The sequence below is a fragment of the Homarus americanus genome, unplaced genomic scaffold (assembly GCF_018991925.1).
Source record: "Homarus americanus isolate GMGI-L3 unplaced genomic scaffold, GMGI_Hamer_2.0 scaffold45698, whole genome shotgun sequence".
NCBI classification, from domain to species: Eukaryota; Metazoa; Arthropoda; class Malacostraca; order Decapoda; family Nephropidae; genus Homarus; species Homarus americanus.
The window spans coordinates 17096068-17116837 of NW_024735554.1; the positions used below are offsets into that span (position 1 = coordinate 17096068).

Here is a 20770-nt window from a genome sequence, read left to right on the forward strand (position 1 = left end):
GTCTTTACCTCATGTGACCTAAGATATCAATGTCTTTATCTAACCATACTGCTCAACAATCAACCCTCAACACAGATCAGAAAATGAAGTACTGAAGTTGAAACCTTGGTCTTTAAAAAAAAAATTATATAGGAACTGTAGCTACATCAGCAATCTAAGGGTTGAAATCAGGTACTCATGGACTTAAAATTTGTAACTTCAGTCTAAAAATGGAATAAATTTTTATATATTTTTTTTTCTTCGTTTACACCAGATTCCAATAAAGGAGACACTTGGTATGAAGATAACCTGAAATGTAAGAGCTTGAATCTTGGTTATCATCCATAAACTTGAGATTCGGTTTGATGCAGAGGAAAGCCAAACCAACAACAGTTTCCAGGATATTCAGCTAACTTTATGAGAGGAGAAGACCTACCAGTAAGTTGCCCTATCCTGACTCTGAAACAGATTTTTATAGAACAATCTTTCATTCTATCAATGTGGTGGTCTTGGGTGCCTCTGTGAATCCAATTGAGGACAGTTGCCCTATCCTGACTCAGTAACATGTTTTTCAGAGCAATCTAAGTCACCGCTTAAATCAAAAGAGGCAACATAATAGAAGCTAACTTTACAAGCTCCCAGGTACAGGTATCACAAAATCCATATCAGTAGTACTGTACAGTATATTCATTTTAATCGAGGGTTCACAACCCCCCACTGACAGAAATGCCTGCGATTTACTCACAGACAAATCTAAGAGAAAAATCACATATTTTCCAAGATGAAATAACAAAATTTTTCACTGTTTTGATTGATTATATTGAATTCAGAGATATGTAATGTTTTATTTGTTACTGACTGTTGTGTCTGAACTCAGAAATAAATATACAGTAGCTAGTCTAGATTTAAATGAAATTACAGGAAGACAATAACCAAGAAAAAAAATTACTAGGCAGGCGAGCACTGACATGTCTGGAGTTTGTTTTCCAGAATTAATGTTCCTCGTCAGTGTCCGTTTAATTTTTAAATCTGCGATATTTTCATCATTGTTTTCACTTGGAACATCACTCAGATATTCAAACAAACCATAATAAGCATCTGATGGCTGTCTGTCTGGGTTGTAACTTGTCTTGTGTTATTCACAAGACAAGAAACAAAAAAAATTATGATTAAGCCAGTGCATCATTCAACCTGAGCCAGGCCTGAATTTTTTCCTAGGTCATACAGTGTGCAGGAGGAGGTTTTGAGAATTGCAATTAAATGCCAGGTAGCGATGTGTCCTCCTAATATTACGTATTAAGTAATTAATAGATGTTTTAATTGCCTGTATGTTGGCCTGGCGAGTTAATGCTAGGCATTAACATACCTAGGTATAAAGCTAGATGTTGAATTCTGGATTGAACAAAAATACTGTATTGCCAAATCAATAAATAAAAGCCAAATGAAAATTTAAGTCGCCATTTGCATATACTCCCTGGGTCACTATAGCAACAAAGACACCACCTCCACCGATTCCCTAGCAATGCTCTACCCCCTCACACGTCCCACCTCCTCCTGCTCCCCCACTGAGCCATCCAGCTAATTTGTGCACAAAGAAATGTATACAGCTCCTCCCCGACTTACGACCTACTCGACTTACGACAACCCGCACTTACGACCTGCCTCAGTTGTACCAAAATTTTGTCAAATTACGTATTTTCGAGTCCCAGCATCAGTACAGACAAAATTTTCATTTGTAATTCACTTTAAAATGGCTGGCAAGCTTAAAAGTGAGAGTTTTGTGGTGCTGAGAAGAAAAAGAGACACCCATTTTAAATTTTCTATGTATTATTTAAGCATTTTCGACTTACGACCTGAATTTGGGTCTCTAACCCCATTGTAAGTCGGGGAGGAGCTGTATTCCCTTTATGTGTTTGCCCTTTGGACAATTATTTCTTTTACCTTTTTCACAATATGTGTGTAGGATGGTGTGCATGTAAATGAGTAAAAATAAATGAAGAAAATTACGTATATCTACCCCAAAAATATGAGATGAAAAACAACCATAACAACAGTAGCCCGGTGGTTACAGTGCCGAGTCTAACCTGGCTACAATGCTGCCAGCGATGTTAATGCATGGAAATGTAAAGTTATGTGTAAATCTTTATTTGTTTCAGGTACTTGTAGATCTAAAAATAAATGTTGCAGGTATGACATTATTCGATAGTAATGCTTGTAAGAGTTCAGAAATGGTTACTGCTTAGCTACCTCTGAAGAGTTGGGTGTCTGCCATAGGGAAGTTAATCGTCACAGGTTATCGTCATCAGTACAATAGTTATAAATCGAGCTTTTATATTTACAATAATTATATATTTATTTTTATTAAAAATAATAATAATGTGTTTAGGTAAGCAATAACATATTTTTAGTTCTGGAGTTGGGTTAGGTAGAATTTAGCCTACTGGAGACCATAACATTACAGTATATATATACAGGTTGTACCTCTCTAGTCCGGCAACCTCGGGACCTGACCGGTGCCGGACCATGGAAATTGCCGGACCATGGAAATTCACCCTTTTCCTGAATAGAGAGTGACTTGTGCTTATGCCTGGAAGCACTAGCACCACTTTCTCTGCATCATGGTCTCTTTGAAGACATATTGAAGGGTTAAATGTCGTATAGTAGCTTCTCAAATTCCGCGAGTTTTTAATTCTTAACGTATTTTATTGGAACACGCAAAAAAATAAATAAATAAAAATTTTGACGGCGGAAACTTGAATTTCCACGGGTTTGATCGGCCCGCCAACGTGCAGACGACGTGCATAATCGTGTAAACAGCGTCATTTCTCTTATGTACAAAAGATACATTATTGTTTATTACTGAATGTCTTTTTTATTGAATTAATGTTTATGTGTGCAAAATGAGCAATAAAATTCATTAATAATACGTAGAATATTAAAACACACGAGGAAATGACACAGCATTGTTTTTGTTGATTACAAAACCAGTGACTGACTGGTTCAACATATAAAACTGAAGAAAATAAGACCTTGGTTGTAGCTGTAGTAAAATTAATATGGTTGTTTTAAGTAATATTATTTAATGTTAATAAATGGAACAATAGAAGTAGCTAACGATAATGGTAAAGAAAAAAGAGAGATCGCATATGTAAGTGCGCATGCGCACACGTGAAAACATATCGTCATTACTTTACATAAGAATATGAAAGCAACACTAATTTACTGTTTATATATATTTTAATTAATGTTTCTGAATTTGTTTTTATTGAATTAATGTTCGTGTGTGCAAAATTAACAATACAATTTATTAATAATACGTGGAATATTAGAGGAGACGAGACGGCTGCCGGCATTGTTTATGTTAAAGCTTACGAAACCAGTGACTGATTGGTTCTACATATAAAATGGAAGAAAATAAGACCCTGGTTGTAGCTGTAGTAAAATTAATGTAAAAAATGAATATGGTTGCTTAAAGTACCTGTAATGTTATTTAATGTTAATAAATGAAACAATATAAGTAGCTAACCATTAATGGTAAAAAAAAAGTGAGACTGCTCGTATGTAAGTGCGCACATGTGAAAATATATCGTCATTACTCTACATAAGAATATGAAAGCAACACTTATTTACTGCTCATATATATTGAAGGGTTAAATGTTGTACTCTGTATAGACAAGCAGATTCAGATTTCAGATTTGCCCCCGAGGGGGCTAGTTTATTGGGCACCCCCTTACATCCTGTGCAAGGTGAAGCGCAGAAGCGTTTACAGCGCCCAACAGGGAAGTATGAAAAGTTCATACTTGCCTTTATGACTCGTACATTAAGGGCGTAAAAGCCTGAAGGGTCATAGGTTCTGTCAAGTTACATAAAGTGAGAGAATGGTGAGTGTGTGGGGGGAAAGTTCCCGGTACATTTTATCTGTTTATGGCAAAGAGTGGCAGGTCCCTAATAATGTCAAATGCCAGGCCTGTGACTAGGAGGGATATCTGGTCTGGGAGGGAAGAGGTGTTGGTAACGGCTGGGATAGACAAGCAGAGAGAGAGATTGAGTGCAGCCGAACTGCCGTATGTAAACAAAACTTAATTTCCCGGGGCTTTTTTTTTTTTTTTTTAAGGGGATTAGCCCACCCGGGCATGGGTCACTGACCCACATTGGGTCCTGAGGGGCAAAAATCTGCCTATCTACCTATTGGGCAAACTAAAATCGTTCCGGACCACGGGAGTTTCCGGACCACAGAATGCCGGACTAGAGAGGTACAACCTGTATTTAGTGGGTCTAAATGGTAGTAAAATGGGAAACTTGGGGTTGGGTCTTGGGTGCCTGGAACCAATTAGAATAAATCCCATAGGCTCTGTACTTTCGTTATCGCGTTTTTCGTTATCATGTACTCGGCGGAGTCCCAATTAGGCGCGATAACCAAGGGATGACTGTACTGTACTGTATATACTTGTGACACTGGCCAGTTGCTTCTGGTGCTATGGTACAGGGGTACCAAGTGACAGCACTAGGATCCTGCTTCCTCTTTCAAGGAATAAACAATTGAAATTGAAAAAAAAAAACATTCAAATAATGGGACGTAGCAAACCTAAATGGCCCTAGAGCGGGCACAGTCACGTTTGCGTCACGTATGCATCGCATATTCTTATAGATTGTGCTGCCAGGCGTATAATGATACAGTACAGTAACTATATACGGTATCCATAATATGTTTTGATAGGTATAAGAAATGCCTATGTTACTGTTTTTTGTCTATTGTAGTGTGCAGTACATTACTGTTAATTTGATTTCCTTACTTACGAAATAAAAAGTTTACAGTGGTCCCTCGGTTAACAATGGACCTAAGTGCAAACCTGTATTGTACATGTACTAAATGATTACGGTACTAAAATTGTTATGCCTATTGCAAATATAGATTGTTTATACAGGTATTCAAATAAATCACTATCTTACAAGAATCCCAACAATGTAAGTGATATTCCCCTGGTCATTTGGGTGGCAAATTATGAGAAGAGCTTAGTCACTCTTAAGTAATGATAAACACGCAGGCCTTCAGAGCCAACTGTCAAATCTTATCAAAAATAAATAAACAAACACCAGACACTCTGTCACCTCACCCCCCCCCCTCTTCCCATGCTCCCCTCCTTGTGTTCCCAGACAAAAGATTGGTGATTTCTTTATGTTTATTTTATATAATATCTCAGACTAAAGCTAGGATAATATAATTTGCATTGCTGAAATCCTTGCAAGACAGAGATTAATTTAAATATGTGTCATATATTTTGCTCTAAGATATAAAAAATGTAGTGCATTAGTGTACATTTTATAAAAAGTTTTCAACTGTATTTTTGGGTAGATTTACATAAATTCCTTCATTTATTTTCATCCAATTACATGCACACACCATACTAAAAGAAATGTAAAAGAAATAAATGCCCATAGTGCAAAGCTGGAGTGTACATGTACTAATTTGAGTACGGTACTAAAATTGTTATGTCTAGTGCGAATTACAACATGTTTATATTCAATTGAATGAGTATCTTACAAGAATCCCAGCAATATTAATTATATTCTCCTAGGTCATATCACTGGCATTTTAAAATGAGAGAAGCTTAGTAGGACTGTTAAATAAACACACAGAGACCTTCGCCTCAAACTTATCACCTCAACCCCGCAACCCCTCGCTGGCTGGCTCCATCCGCCCCCCCAGCCAGGGATTTAGACTTACAGTTTTTATCTTATATAATATCTCAGACTAAAGTTAGGGGATTATAATCTGCAATGCTGGAATCCTTCCAAGACAGCCAATAATTTGAATATAAACGTCATATATTTTGCTCAAGAGATAAAAATTGTTGCACATTAGTGTACAGTACTGTAGTACATTTTATAAAAAAGTTTTTCAACTATATTTTTGGGTAGATTTACAAAGATTTCTTCATTTATTTTCATCCATTTACATGCACACACCATACTAAAACAAACGTAATAGAAATAAATGACCTTAGTGCAAAGCTGGAGTGCACATGTACTAATTTGATTACGGTACTAAAATTGTTTTGTCTCGTGCAAATTACAGCATGTTTATATTCAAATTAATCAGTATGTTACAAGAATCCCAGCAATGTTAATTATATTCACCCAGGTCATTTCACTGGCTTTTTATAAGAGAGAAGCTTAGTCACTTCAGAACTGATAAATATACATGCGTTAGACCTGGGCCTGTGCCAACTATCAAACGTACTACCTCCCCTCCCCCCACGCCCCCTCGCTCGCTCCCACCCTCTCTCTCCCCATCTGCCCGGCGTTGCTGGAATCCTTGTAAAACAGTGAATAATTTAATATAAACATCATGTATTTTGCACGAGATAAAAATTAATCACCTGTATCACATTACAGTAGTGATTTAAGAGCAAAAGTGTATATGTACGTATATAGTATTCCACACACACGTAAGTATAAATACAAAGTTTATGTGATGATCGGACAACGTCCATTTCGGTTAACATCACGTTTCCAAGAACGTATCTAGGACGTTAACCGGCGCATGACTGTGCTTAAGTCAGTGAGAACAACTCAACAGTGACAGTCGTACCCAAGTTAACCTTCACACAGTGAGGTCCCAGGTACCCAGTGATAACGGCCCGTGAGACCCAACAACAACCAGCGATGTGCTAATCCGTCTACAATAGGAAAGCCTGGGACCACACCTCACTCATATAACACCATCTGTGAGGGAATTACTACACCACGTCAGGTCCCTCATAACACCATATGTGAGGGAATTACTACACCATGTCAAGTCCCTCATAACACCATCTGTGAGGGAATTACTACACCACGTCAGGCCCTTCAAGACACCATCTGTGAGGGAATTACTACACCACGTGAGGTCCCTCATAACACCATGTGAGGGAATTACTACACCACGTCAAGTCCCTCATAACACCATCTGTGAGGGAATTCGTACACTACATGATGCCCTTCATAACACCATCTATGAGGGAGTTACACCATGTGAGGCCCCTCATAACACCATCTGTGAGGTAATTACTACACCACGTGAGGTCCCTCATACCACCATCTGTGAGGGAATTACTACACCACGTGGTCCCTCATAACACCATCTGTGAGGGAATTACTACACCACGTCAGGTCCCTCATAACACCATCTGAGGGAACTACTACACCACATGAGGTCCCTCCTAACACCATCTGGGAGAGAGTTACTACACTACGTGTTTGTTATAGCATTCGTTCGTTATAAGATTAATCCGTTCCAGGCCCCCAAATACAACCACTTAACACTGAAAAATATAATATAAAATTGTAAAAATTGTAAAAAAGTGCATAAATATGCATCTAAACCCCTGAAATAAAGAATATCTATAATACTTGTAATAAAAAACAATAAATTAGTAAAAAAAAAAATCGTTGTAGGAGTTTCGTTCGTTATAGCATTCTCAATTGCTATAGGTAAAACCGTTCGCTATAGGAATATTCGTAGTAGAATCCATTCGTTATAGCATACTCCACTGTATATATATTTTTCATTAGCCCATAAAGCACGCGGACTTTTACATATAATCAACAACCTCACCCCGCCAGGACTCGAACCCATGATTTTATGTGTGTGACCGGAGAAAGTTACCTCTAGACCACCAGGACACTAAAAGCAGTCCTAGACTTTGTTATATTTCACACAAAGCCTGTTCATCGAGCTTATGGCGCCGTGAACCTCCAATTGGGGACTACCCGTGCCTCTTAGGTGATCAAAGTAACATTTTACCAAATCCGGCTTGGTCAACACTGCTGCTGTGAGCTGTGGGAATCTTGCAGCGAGCTGTGTGCTGTGGAAGTACTGCAATGAACCGTGTGCTGTGGGATAATGCCATGAGCCGTGTGAGTCCTGCCATGAAACGTGTGCTGTGGGAGTCCTGCCATGAACCGTGTGCTGTGGGATTACTGCCGTAAGCCATGTGCTGTGGGAATCCTGCCGTGAGCCATATGCTGTGGGAGACCTGCCTTGAGCCGTGTGCTGTGGGAGTCCTGCCATGAAACGTGTGCTGTGGGAGTCCTGCCATGAACCGTGTGCTGTGGGATTACTGCCGTGAGCCATGTGCTGTGGGAATCCTGCCGTGAGCCATGAGCTGTGGGAGCCCTGCCGTGAGTCATGTGCTGTGGGAATCCTGCAGTGAACCGTGAGCTGTAAGAATCCTGCCGTGAGCCGTGTGCTGTGGGAATCCTGCCGTGAGCCGTGTGCTTTGAGAATCCAGCCATGAACCGTGAGCTGTTGGAGTCCTGCCATGAGCCGTGTGCTGTGGGAGTCCTGCCGTGAACCGAGAGCTGTGGGAGTCCTGTCATGAGCTGTATGCTGTGAGAGTACTGCCGTGAACCGTGTGCTGTGGGAGTCCTGCTGTGAGCCGTGTGCTGTGAGAGTACTGCCGTGAACCGTGTGCTGTGGGAGTCCTGCCGAGAGCCGTGTGAGTCCTGCCGTGAGACGTATGCTGTGGAAGTACTGCCGCGAGCCGTGTGCTGTAGGAGTACTGCCATGAACCATGTGCTGTGGGGGTCCTGCCGTGAGCTATGTACTGTGGGAGTGCGGCCGTGTAAGTGCGGCCGTGTGTCATACCAGTGTTGTGTGTTTTAATTATTAAATATTTAGGTCCAACCTTACATGTTGTTAATACCAACCCTATTATGCTAATGGAAATAGCATAACAATTGGCGCCCGAACAGTGACAATGTTTAGGTGGACTGATTGATGAAACTGTGTGGTTGTTTGTTTGGTGGCCATGGACAAGTTCTCACAAAAAAGTTTGGTTACTGCTATGGTAAGGCAGGAAAGATGTCTACCTCAGAATTATTTGAGTTAGCAAAGCTGATGGGGATTAGTGAACCTACTGAAATCAGAAATTATGTGTTGACTAGGTAAGCCAAAGAATGTGAGGAAAGAGCCAAGGAACGGGAAGAGCGAGTCAAAGAACGGGAAGAGCCAGAAAAGCTACGCCTTCACGAGCTTGAAGTTTGGAGAATTACAAGTGAGGAAACAGAGAAAGCCAGGAAACATGAACTGGAGTTCACAACAATTAAACAGGATTCCCCCACCCAGACGCCTGCCGTATCCTCGCTGCCTCGCATAAAACTACCAATGTTCAACGAGCAACAAACCATACATACAACGGTTTGAGGATCTGGTAGAGCTCTACAGTTTCAGCGAGTCTATGAAATGTCTCCACTTCATGAGCCTGTTCGAGAGACAGCCACTGGAAATCCTGCATCATATCAGCAGTAATGAGAAGACATATACAGCCAGACCCCGAGTCGTGGACTTACGTCCATTGGTACTTACGACCTGCTTTGACCGTACGTCCATACAGGACATACGACTGCGACCGTCGTGACCAAAATTTTTTTCAAATGACGCGCGCATTTTCTATACCGAAACGTTTCCGTCCCGGGCGAGAGGGAGGGGTGTCTTGGGTCGCCTCGTGGGTACACTCACTCAGTGGAGCGCTTTGTTTGTGTTTGGCTATCGTATCCTATACTGATTGCGCTGTGAACTTTCGTTATTATTGTATTTAATTGACTTTATAATGACTGGAAAGTGTAAAAGTGAGAGTGCTGGTGGTGCTCCAAGGAAAAGGAGACAGGCAATTACTTTTGAGGTGAAACTGAAGATAATAACACAGCATGAGAATGGAAAAACAGTAGCAACGATCTCACGCGACCTAGGTTTCTCACACTCGACTATATCCCCTATTCTGAAGGACAAGGAACGTATTCGTGAAGTAGTGAAAGGAACAACACCTATAAAGGGAACTATAATATCAAAGAAAAGACAAGGTCCTATCCATGATATGGAAAAATTATTGGTGATATGGATAGAAGACCAGATACAGAAGCGTGTACCCTTAAGCGTTCTGACCATACAGGCTAAAGCAAGAAGCCTGTTCCAAAGCCTGAAGGAGCAGGCAGGAGATGAATGTGATCAAACCTTTACAGGAAGTCGTGGGTGGTTTGATAGATTTAAAAAACGCTACAGTCTACACAATGGTAAGGTGAGTGGAGAGGCAGCTGGTGCCGATGTTGTTGCTGCCGAAGCTTTTAAGGAGGAGTTAGATGATGTGATTGTGGAAGGGAATTATTTGCCTGAGCAAATATTCAATGTGGATGAGACTGGATTATTGTGGAAACGCATGCCTGAGCGGAAATACATCCACAAAGAGGCAAAAACAATGCCCGGATTCAAGGCATTCAAAGGCAGAATTACACTTCTGTTGGGGGGGAATGTTGCTGGTTTCAAGCTAAAGCCCTTCATGATCTATCATTCAGAGAACCCCAGGGCTTTTAAATATGTCAGCAAGCACACACTGCCAGTGTTTTATCGCAGTAACAAGAAAGCCTGGATGACCCTAGTACTGTTTGAGGATTGGTTCATGACTTGTTTCATTCCACGAGCCAAGGAGTATTGTCTGCAACAAAGGATTCCATTCAAGATTTTACTGATTTTGGATAATGCTCCGGGACACCCACCACACCTGGACGACACGCACCCTGATGTTAAGGTAGTGTACATTCCACCTAACACTACCTCTGTCATCCAACCCATGGATCAAGGTGCTATTGCTGCCTTTAAAGCGTATTATTTATGCACGACCTTCGCCCAGGCTGTTGCTGCTACTGAAGGTGAGAAAACGCTCAGACAGTTTTGGAAGGAGTACAACATTTTGTCATGTATAAAGAACATTAGTACAGCATGGGATCAGGTTACAAAACATTGCATGAATGGAATATGGAAGAAAATCCTGAAAAGATATGTGCACACTTTCAGAGGATTTAATGAAAATGAAGTTATTTTGGATATTAGTAACAAGATAGTGAAGTTAGGTAAACAGCTGGAGTTAGAAATTGATACTGAAGATGTTGGACAGTTGGTTGAAAGTGTAGCAGAAGAGCTCAGTAACGAGGATCTTATTGAACTAGATGCACAGAAAATTGCAGAGGAAGAAGAGAGACAAAATGTAGAAGAAGGGCCTGCACCCCCCAAAAAGTTTTCAGTGAAACATATGGCAGAGGCACTTGCTACAATTAATAAAGGAATGCAAATGTTTGATGACATGGATCAAAATTATGAGCGTTATGCCAAAGTTGACAGAATGATCCAAGATTCACTTGCTTGCTACAGAGAAATTTATAATGAAAAGAAAAAGCAAACTGTGTATTGTAAATTGGACATCTATTTCAAGAAGTCCCCCAGTGCTGTCTCCTCACGCCCCACCAGTGCTGCCTCTTCACTCCCTCAAGATGATCCAATACCTTCAACCAGCAAGTTACCCCTGAACATAAACCTGTCTGAAAAAAGCGGCATTGATGACCCACCCAGCCCTGTCTCCTCTTCTGCTTCTTCCAATTAATATAGTCTCCATGTATCCTGTAAATCGAAAATTATGGGGGCTCTGTGTGCATTCAGCTGACTACATTTAAGGTAAGTGCTCAGTCACACTGTATCCATTCCTCATTATTTATTACTTTTACTGTACTGTATCCATTCCTCATTATTTTTTACGTTTAGTGTACTGTATTTCATTATAGATTTTTTATTTATTTATTTATTTTTTTTTTTTAAATTTATTTTTTTTTTTTTTTTATCTATGTTGGACTTACGACCTGGATTTGGGTCCCTAACCCCGTCGTAAGTCGGGGTCTATCTGTAATGTAATGAAGTCAGCTCCTCTTAAGGCTTATGGATTAAATGTAGACCAAGCAAGATCCCAGTTTTTTAGTGCTACGATGCAGGACAAGGAGACCGCTACTCAGTTTGCAGCCCGTCTCACTGCTTATTTAAACCAGTGGATCAGCATGGACGAAACACCAGATACGCAATTAATTTGAAATTTATTGCCCACCCGAGCTCATCTCCCAGTTCAAGATTCACAAGGCCCTTAGTCAGATGGCTGAAAAAGCAGATGCTCACTTTTCTGCATATGGCTACCAAACAGGGAGAGAGTGGCAAGGTAAGAAACCATTAGCACCTCCCGAGTACAAAGATCAGTCACCAGCATCTTTATCGCCAACAACATCCGTCATATCAGACTTACAAGAGGGACCAGACTAAATGGCGTTCAGGGTTTAATCACAGTGATATCCGACAACAGAAAACCGCAGCCGCTGCGTTCCACCGCAACGAGGATGCTGAACCACTTCAGAAGTTACAACTTCCATCTCAGGATGACTCGGAACAGATGTATCTCAAGTTTTGACTAGCAGCCGCCTCCACACACTCTCATCACTGGCATGCCAACTTCCTTATCCAGCCTGGGTATGTAGGAAACCAAGCAGTCAGTGTTCTGAGGGACAACAGATCCTCGGGCTGCGTGGTGAAGAAGACCTTGGTACTAAACCATCAGTTCACCGGTGGGCAGATTCACGTCAAGATGATTGATGGATCTATCACAACTGTGCCTGAAGCAAGAGTGCACGTGGATTCCCCGTTCTTCACTGGTTGGATTATTGCAGCAGTTATGTCCGAGCCAAATTCTGAAGTGATAATTGGGAACATTGAAGGGGTTAGGAGTAGCTGCTTCATGAAGGCGACCACCCAGACTTCTGCTGCCACCGTGACCCGACAGGTGGCTCGAACACAACCATATGTCATTCCACTGGTCGTTACAGCACCTTTCGACCTCATAGACAGTCGAGACATACTGAGAGAACAAGAGACAATCCCCACGCTCCATACGGTAAGGAGGAACTTACTGGCAGGGACAGTCAGAAATTCTTATGGCAACCGAACAAGATTTGTCAGGAAAAGGGACCGTTTGTATCGTGAGTTTGTGACACCACACCAGGAGGAACGTCTACAGTTTGTGGTTCCCGCTAAATACCTTAAGGAAGTGTTTAAGATGGGTCACTGTGCTGCTCTCGGTGGTCACATGGGGTACAAAAAACTCTCGATCGCATACAGGCCGTATTCTTCTGGCCTGGCATGGGGAAGGAGATAGAGAGATTGCTGCGTTCATGCGAGATCTGCCAGAAAACCAGTAATCGTGGATGAGTGAGACCTCTAGTCCGTTACAGCCTCTGCCAGTAATTTCTGAGCCTTTTGAGAGGGTTGCCGTTGACCTTGTGGGGCCCATCAACCCTAGGGCAAGTGACCGGTCAAAGTATATCCTCACACTCATTGACTTCAGCACGAGTTGGGCCGAAGCTGTACTGCTGAAGAATATCGAGGCTGTCACCGTTGCCGAAGTAATGATGGAAATATTCTGCAGAACTGACATTCCAAGCAAGTGCTAAGCGACAGAGATAGTCAGTTTACCTCCACCATGATGGAGGAAGTATTCCGTCTGTTGTCGGTAAAAGGAAAACGCATATCACCCTACCACCCGAGTTGCAACGGACTATGCAAGCGAGTCAATGGGACGCTAAAGAAAATGCTGAAGAAGATGGCAGCTGAGCAACCAAAGGAATGGCCTCGCTACGTTGCTCCCTTGCTTTTTGCGTATCGCGAGGTTCCGCAGAGTTCACTTAAGTTTTCCCCATTCGAATTGCTGTGTGGGAGAATTGTTCGAGGACCCTTGCATATATTGCGTGAATTATGGGATGACAAGCAGCCTGACCCAGAAGTAAAGACCACTTACGCCGATGTCACTGACCCCGCTGACCGTCTTCAAGCTACATGTGAGTTGGCCAAACAAGAGCTCAGCAATGCCCAGCACACCCAGAAGAGCTACTGTGCACAACAAACTTCTGGTGCAGTGGAAGGGCCCTTACGATACGTGTACAATTACAATCGTGCGCTGGTTAACGTCCTAGATACATTCTTGGAAACGTGACGTTAATCGAAATGAACATTGTCCGATCATCACATAAACTTTTTATTTATACTTACGTGTATGTGGAATACTATATACGTACATATACACTTTTACTCTTAAATCACTACTGTAATGTGATACAGGTGATTAATTTTTATCTCTTGTGCAAAATACATGACGTTTATATTAAAATTATTCACTGTTTTACAGGGATTCCAGCAACGCCAGCTGATGGGGGAGAGAGGGGGTGGGAGCGAGCGAGGGGGCGTTGGGGGGAGGGGAGGTAGTACGTTTGACAGTTGGCACAGGCCAAGGTCTAACGCATGTATATTTATCAGTTCTTAGGTGACTAAGCTTCTCTCTTATAAAAAGCCAGTGAAATGACCTGGGTGAATATAATTAACATAGCTGGGATTCTTGTAACATACTGACTAATTTGAATATAAACATGCTATAATTTGCACTAGACAAAACAATTTTAGTACCGTAATCAAATTAGTACATGTGCACTCCAGCTTTGTACTAAGAAATCTATGTAAATCTACCCAAAAATACAGTTGAAAAACTTTTTTATAAAATGTAGTACAGTACTGTATACTAATGTACAAAAATTTTTATCTCATGAGCAAAATATATGAAGTTTATGTTCAAATTATTGGCTGTCTTGCAAGGATTCCAGCAATGCAAATTATAATCTCCTAACTTTAGTCTGAGATATTATATAAGATAAAAACTGTAAGCCTAAAAGCCTGGCTGGGGGGGGGGGGGGCTGACGGCTCCGCCACCCAGCGAGGGGTTGGGGGGGGGTTGAGGTGATAAGTTTGAGGCGAAGGTCTCTGTGTGTTTATTTAACAGTCCTACTAAGCTTCTCTCATTTTAAAATGCCAGTGATATGACCTAGGAGAATATAATTAACATAGCTGGGATTCTTGTAAGATACTGATTTATTTGAATATAAACATGTTGTAATTCGCACTAGACATAACAATTTTAGTACCGTAATCAAATTAGTACATGTGCACTCCAGCTTTGCACTAATTTATTTTACGTTTCTTTTAGTATGGTGTGTGCATGTAAATGGGTGAAAATAAATGAAGAAATTTATGTAAATCTACCCAAAAATACAGTTGAAAAACTTTTTATAAAATGTACTACAGTATTGTACACTAATGTACTACATTTTTTATATCTTGAGCAAAATATATGACGTTTATATTCAAATTAATCTCTGTCTTGCAAGGATTTCAGCAATGCAAATTATATTATCCTAACTTTAGTCTGAGATATTATATAAAATAAACATAAAGAAATCACCAATCTTTTATCTTGGAACACGTGGAGGGTGGGAAGAGGGGGCGGGAGGTGAGGTGACAGAATGTCTGGCGTTTGTTTATTTATTTATTTGAGATAAGATTTGACAGTTGGCGCTGAAGGCCTGCCTGCGTGTTTATTTATCATTACTTAAGAGTGACTAAGCTCTTCTCATAATTTTCCACCCAAACGACCTGGGTGAATATAACTTACATTGGAGGGATTCTTGTAAGATAGTAATTTATTTGAATGTTTTTTTTTTTCAATTTAAATTTTAATTGTTTATTCCTTGATAGAGGAAGCGGGATCCTAGTGCTGTCACTTGGTACCCCTGTACCATAACACCAGAAGCAACTGGCCAGTGTCACAAGTATATACAGTCATCCCTTGGTTATCGCGCCTAATTGGGACCCCGCCGATAACGAAAGTACAGAACCTATGGGATTTATTCTAATTGGTTCCAGGCACCCAAGACCCAACCCCAAGTTTCCCATTTTACGACCATTTAGACCCACTAAATATATATATAATGTTATGGTAAATATCATAAACACACATAGGCATGGCTAGGTTTATTACAAAGTGATGAAAAGGGTACGCTTAATACTGTAGTCCACAAAACATGTAGCTATGCTTTTTTTATTTGGTCCCCCGTCATACGAGTCCGTTTTCTCTCACATCAGAACGCCTGAGTCCTCCGTTTTCTCTCTTAATCTTAGAGTGCACCAGAAACTTTACTATTTTTAGTAATGCCGCAGAATTTGAAATTGCAACCCCAATTGCAACTTGTAATTGTTGAGGCAACTAGATATGTCTGATTACAGCAAATGTGTTATTGTCAATTTGTAGGTGAAAGATTTTATCCTCAATAGATGTACATTTCACCTGTAGGCAAATGCTTAGAAAAGCCTAGGTAAGTAAGGAAGCATATTCCTTTAACACATAATATCTGACCAGTATGGGGAGGATCATCGTGTCTCCATCAGGGGGTCGTGGAGTGGTGGTCCAGCAGGCGTCACTTTTTTTTGGAGGGGGGGGGGGTTGGGGGCCACGGACGTATATGCGATCGGACGTTGTTCGGTCGGACGTTAACCGGCGCATGACTGTATATTATCCAACTAGGAAATCATCAGAAAAGATTTCACATAAATATGATAAAAAAATACTACTCCAGTGAAGAAAGGGGTGCGGCTATTGCATGGAAATGTATTCCAGAATATTACCAGCAGGCTTATCCATCCTTAGGAATACCTGTATTCCGTGAATGGTCACCTGAACAACAGCAGTACCTAGTGAGGGTTCACTACTGCCCAGATAACTCCATCACTTGTACAGCAGCCGTGGTCCCTACCAGTGACCATGAACTTATCACTGTACAAGCCCAGCAGTTGGAGACAGTTGATAATATAACCCGGGGACAAATCTCTATGACCGGGAGAAAGAACAAGTTATGACCTTCTACGCTGATTTTCAGATATTTTTTCGGACTAGCCTAAAGTTGGCTTGGTTGATAATCATAACATACAATTAATTAGTTCAACACCTATACGGGTAAAGCCATATATCATTCCTCAGAGACTGGTGGGGCCGGTCAAGCAAGAAATTGGAAAGATGGAAGCAGGAGGCATAATTGAAAAGACCTCATCATCGTATTGCAGTTCCCTCATAGTAGTCCATAAGAAGGATGGAGGTGTGAGAATTTGCGGTGATTACCAGCAGGTGAATGCTATCACCAAGGCGGATGCAGAGCCTGTGTGTGACCAGAGGGTTATATTCTCCAGACTATCCGGCTCAAAAGTATTCTCCAAATTAGATCTAACAAAAGGTTTTTTCCAAATCCCTCTTCATCCAGACAGCCGACCAATTACAACTTTCAGCACCCCTAATGGGTTGTACCAGTACACAATTCTCCCTTTTGGCCTCGTTAACAGTCCTGCTGTTTTCAACAGAGCAATGCGGAAGGTCCTGCAAGATGTTTGCGGAGTGGAAGTCTTCGTGGATGATATCCTCATTCACACTGCCACAATTGCAGAGCATGTCATTATCTTTGAACAAGTTTTCCAGAGGCTTCAAGATTTCAACCTTACCGTTAAGCCGAGATCAAGTTCAATTTTTGGGACACACTGTGGGAGGAGGTAGATGCAGTTGCCAGCGAGACAAGATCAAGAAGGTTCAGGACACTGAGAGACCCACCACGAAAAGGCAAGTAAGATCCTTCCTGGGCCTTGCCGGATACTACAGGGATTTCATCCCAAACTTCGCAGTGATCGCTATACCACTCATCGAACTTTTGATAAACATGCACCAAACAAATTCCAATGGACATCTCGCCACGAAGATTCATTCAACACCTTGAAAAATCTGCCAACTAATTCTTCAGTTGCCTAATTTTGATAAACCTTTCATTCTGAGAAAAGACGCTTCTCAGGACGGGATCGGAGCTGTTCTTCTACAAGAAAACGAGGGCGAGGTATATCTGGTGGTATACCATAGCAGAAAACTATAGTCTGCAGAGAAGAATTACAGCACGGTTGAAAAGGAAGGTATGAAGAAATATTATTTTTATTTATAAGGTGAAATGTTTTTCTTAGAAACACATCACATGCCCTTAACAAGCCTCTGCACCTCTCGAAACTCAAATGCAAGATTAACACGGTGGGCGTTATACCTCTAACAATTCAATTTCACGATTTGATATATCAAAGGAAATGCAAATGTCGGAGCTGATCTTCTTCCTAGACTAATGGTAAGGGATATTTTCACACATAATCAGTAGATGAACCAACGTCGGAAACAGGGCCCATAGAAGTGTGTAATTTTCCTTTCCTACAGAAAAATCTATTTTAGCAGGGGCAAATGTCATGCCATAACTGAGGACCATCAGGTTAAGGACTCGTTGGGCCGGTTCAAACAGCAATTACTGACGTCAATCAACATCACAGCGTGTCAAAGCGGGACTGGCCAATGAGATGGGACTACGAGGTGGTGTGATGAGGGTGAGTTAGCCTCCACCGACCTCACCTCCGGGAGTCGAACTTCTGGCCTGGCCCGGTCAACACTCCTGCCGTGAGCTGTGGGAATCCTGCACTGAGCCATGTGCTGTGGGAGTACTGCCGTGAGCCGTGCGAGTCCTGCTGTGAGCCGTGTGCTGCGGGAATCCTGCCGTGAGCAGTAGGCTGTGGGAGTAATGCTGTGAGCCCTGTGCTGTGGGAGTGTGGCCGTGAACCGTGTGCTGTGGGAATCCTGCCGTGAACCGTGTGCTGTGGGAATCCTGCCGTGAACCGTGTGCTGTAGGAGTACTGTAATGAAACGTGTGCTGCAGGAGTCCCGCCGTGAACTGTGTGCTGTGGGAATCCTGCCATGAGCCGTGGGAATCCTGCTGTGAGCCGTGTGCTGTGCGAGTGTTGCCGTGTGGCGCGGAAGTGCTGCCGTGTGTCATACCATTGTTATGTGTTTTAATTATTAAATAGTTAAGTCCACCCTTACTCGTTGTTAATACCAACCCTATCATTCTATTGGAAATAGTATAACAAACACTACCGTGCATTGCTCAACTGAAACACCGATGTGGATGTCCTTACTACCCAGCAGGTCCCTCAGCATCCAGAACTGACCCACCTTAGCTAACCTCCATCCGTAGATGAGGTAGCTACTGCCATCAAACAGATGAAAAATAATGAAGTCTCAGGGCCTGATGGAATCCTAGTCGAGGTGTATAAAGCAGGAGGACCTCTGCTTACCAGCCGTCTCCACTCTCTCCTAGAGAATACAGTACAGTGGTCCCTCGGTTAACGAACATAATTTGTTCCAGAGGGTCGTTCGTTAACCGAATCCATTGTTTCAATGGGATATTGGGTAATTGGTTCCAGCTCAACGAAAAGTACCTACAAAAAAAAAAAAAAAAAAATGCAGTAGAAGTACACTTACAGTACTTTAAGGTGTGTATGTAGAAGGTTCCTGGTTGATGTTGATGATAGTTATTTGAAGTGGGGGTGGAGGAGAAGGGAGAAGAGAAGGAAGTGGGGATGGAAGAGAAATCACCTCTCAGGGGACCCATGCTTGATGCCGTCATTTCACCAATAAAATTTTAAGTTCACTAGGTGTAATTCAAGATTATTTTATTTAAATCAACACTGCACTGTACCATATATTATCAATATGTTAACTAAATTTCAGAATGACCAATAATTTCAATAAAAAATGCAAAAATATTCAAGACACCAACAAAATAGATGTTTATTCCACTGTCAACAGAACCCAACTGACACCTTGTGGCTGAGTCAAGCCGCTGCTGGGCGCACAACAAAATAGTTCCCAGTACTGCATATATTATCAATATGTTAAATAAATGTTAAAATGACTAATAATTTTAATATAAAAAATGCAAAAATATTAAAGAGCACAACTTTATTGATATTTACTCCACTGGAAATGAATGTAAACATAGAACAGATTACCGAATTGGCTGAGTAGCCCATCAGCTGACCAGCTGATGCTCACAATAAAACGTGATGTTCGTAAGGATTTCGTTAATCGAATTTTTGTTCTTTAACCGAATTGAAGATTCTTTTGGAAGGTAATTCGTTAACCGAACCGTTCGTTAACCGAAGGACCACTGTTTATGGGAAAAGGAGGATATTCCCCAAGCTCTTAAAGACGCCTCCATTGTCAATATTTATAAGAATAAGGGAGACCCGTCAGACTATAGCAACTACTGCGGGATCTCGCTGCTGTCCATAGCTGGCAAGATTATGGCCCGAGTGTCCCTAAACAGACTTCTTCCTGAGGCGGAAAACTTCCTCCCATAATCTCAATGTGGCTTTAGGCCATCGCATGGCACCACTGACATGATCTTTGCTGCCCGCCAGATACAGAAGAAGTGCAGAGAACAGCGCAGTGACCTGTACATGGTTTTCATCGACCTTAGACTCGGTCAACAGGGAAGCTCTCTGGTGGACCCTCAGCCGTTTTGGCTGCCCACCAAAATTCATTGCTATTGTGAGGCAATTCCACGTTGGCATGAAAGGAAGTGTCCTGCACAATGGCACCCAGTCTGAGTTCTTCCTCATCTATACGGGGATTAAACAAGGGTGTATTAGCCCCTGTCTAATAGACAGTAGTACAGTACTTATATAAATATGGGTAAATACATCAGCCTTATATAATTTCAAAATCCCTGTAATTTTCCATAAGCAGAGTGTCATAATTTGATCATGTGATTAGTAGTTTTCCATTGGCGAGGTAGCGTCTCTAGGGATGCTAACTCAGCTCCCTTGAGCCGACTTGCAGCCAGTTACCACTCAAACTTCACGATAGCTGGACGTGTGATATAAAAGTTCATCCCAGATAAGCTTCCGCCCTCCTTTAACACTCTCAGCTTACAGTGTTAATTACGGTGATATCCTTGTTGACTGTGCAGTGTATATTTTTATAAATAAATGGTGAAAAGACCATTTGGGTTTTTCAAACTTAACCCATAAACATTTTTATCTGTAACTACTAAGTTACCTGTTATCAGTCAAGCTTAGGTAACCGGAAACAGCTACAAAGGTGTGTACTGGCACCAACTGTCTTTTCCATTTTCTTGGCTGCCTTCCTTAATCGAGCAAGCGCAAATTTAGCCGGCAAGGTGGACATCAGGTACTGGGTGAATGGTCTTTTCA

General features: G+C 41.6%; 1 protein-coding gene across 1 annotated transcript in view; it reads right to left on the reverse strand.

Annotated features, from left to right (window-relative positions):
* The window catches only part of LOC121871547 (peroxiredoxin-2-like), a gene marked incomplete at its 5' end in the record, with an annotated part of 48053 nt that overhangs the window by 14931 nt on the left and 12352 nt on the right, over window positions 1–20770 (reverse strand).